Raw genomic sequence first — 2,217 nt, forward strand, 5'->3', positions numbered from 1 at the left:
AGCCTCGTACCAAGGCTGAGAAAATTTCATAGGCCGATGCGGCTTCTCCGAAGCACGAGGCTTAAAATTTTTTCTCCAAGCCTCGTACCAAGGCTGAGAAAATTTCATAGGCCGATGCGGCTTGTCCGAAGCACGAGGCTTAAAATTTTTTCTCCAAGCCTCGTACCAAGGCTGAGAAAATTTCATAGGCCGATGCGGCTTGTCCGAAGCACGAGGCTTAAAAATTTTTTGTCCAAGCCTCGTACCAAGGCTGAGAAAATTTCATAGGCCGATGCGGCTTGTCCGAAGCACGAGGCTTAAAATTTTTTCTCCAAGCCTCGTACCAAGGCTGAGAAAATTTCATCGGCCGATGCGGCTTGTCCGAAGCACGAGGCTTAAAATTTTTTCTCCAAGCCTCGTACCAAGGCTGAGAAAATTGCATAGGCCGATGCGGCTTGTCCGAAGCACGAGGCTTAAAATTTTTTCTCCAAGCCTCGTACCAAGGCTGAGAAAGTTTCATAGGCCGATGCGGCTTGTCCGAAGCACGAGGCTTAAAATTTTTTGTCCAAGCCTCGTACCAAGGCTGAGAAAATTTCATAGGCCGATGCGGCTTGTCCGAAGCACGAGGCTTAAAATTTTTTGTCCAAGCCTCGTACCAAGGCTGAGAAAATTTCATAGGCCGATGCGGCTTGTCCGAAGCACGAGGCTTAAAATTTTTTCTCCAAGCCTCGTACCAAGGCTGAGAAAATTGCATAGGCCGATGCGGCTTGTCCGAAGCACGAGGCTTAAAATTTTTTCTCCAAGCCTCGTACCAAGGCTGAGAAAATTTCATCGGCCGATGCGGCTTGTCCGAAGCACGAGGCTTAAAATTTTTTCTCCAAGCCTCGTACCAAGGCTGAGAAAATTTCATAGGCCGATGCGGCTTGTCCGAAGCACGAGGCTTAAAATTTTTTCTCCAAGCCTCGTACCAAGGCTGAGAAAATTTCATAGGCCGATGCGGCTTGTCCGAAGCACGAGGCTTAAAATTTTTTCTCCAAGCCTCGTACCAAGGCTGAGAAAATTTCATCGGTCGATGCGGCTTGTCCGAAGCACGAGGCTTAAAATTTTTTCTCCAAGCCTCTTACCAAGGCTGAGAAAATTTCATAGGCCGATGCGGCTTGTCCGAAGCACGAGGCTTAAAATTTTTTCTCCAAGCCTCGTACCAAGGCTGAGAAAATTTCATCGGCCGATGCGGCTTGTCCGAAGCACGAGGCTTAAAATTTTTTCTCCAAGCCTCGTACCAAGGCTGAGAAAATTGCATAGGCCGATGCGGCTTGTCCGAAGCACGAGGCTTAAAATTTTTTCTCCAAGCCTCGTACCAAGGCTGAGAAAATTGCATAGGCCGATGCGGCTTGTCCGAAGCACGAGGCTTAAAATTTTTTGTCCAAGCCTCGTACCAAGGCTGAGAAAGTTTCATAGGCCGATGCGGCTTGTCCGAAGCACGAGGCTTAAAAATTTTTCTCCAAGCCTCGTACCAAGGCTGAGAAAATTTCATCGGCCGATGCGGCTTGTCCGAAGCACGAGGCTTAAAATTTTTTCTCCAAGCCTCGTACCAAGGCTGAGAAAATTTCATCGGCCGATGCGGCTTGTCCGAAGCACGAGGCTTAAAATTTTTTCTCCAAGCCTCGTACCAAGGCTGAGAAAATTGCATAGGCCGATGCGGCTTGTCCGAAGCACGAGGCTTAAAATTTTTTCTCCAAGCCTCGTACCAAGGCTGAGAAAATTTCATCGGCCGATGCGGCTTGTCCGAAGCACGAGGCTTAAAATTTTTTCTCCAAGCCTCGTACCAAGGCTGAGAAAATTTCATCGGTCGATGCGGCTTGTCCGAAGCACGAGGCTTAAAATTTTTTCTCCAAGCCTCGTACCAAGGCTGAGAAAATTTCATAGGCCGATGCGGCTTGTCCGAAGCACGAGGCTTAAAATTTTTTCTCCAAGCCTCGTACCAAGGCTGAGAAAATTTCATCGGCCGATGCGGCTTGTCCGAAGCACGAGGCTTAAAATTTTTTCTCCAAGCCTCGTACCAAGGCTGAGAAAATTTCATCGGTCGATGCGGCTTGTCCGAAGCACGAGGCTTAAAATTTTTTCTCCAAGCCTCGTACCAAGGCTGAGAAAATTTCATAGGCCGATGCGGCTTGTCCGAAGCACGAGGCTTAAAATTTTTTGTCCAAGCCTCGTACCAAGGCTGAGAAAGTTTCATAG

Source organism: Mytilus californianus, unplaced genomic scaffold (genome assembly GCF_021869535.1).
Source record: "Mytilus californianus isolate M0D057914Y unplaced genomic scaffold, xbMytCali1.0.p SCAF_24, whole genome shotgun sequence".
Classification (NCBI taxonomy): Eukaryota; Metazoa; Mollusca; class Bivalvia; order Mytilida; family Mytilidae; genus Mytilus; species Mytilus californianus.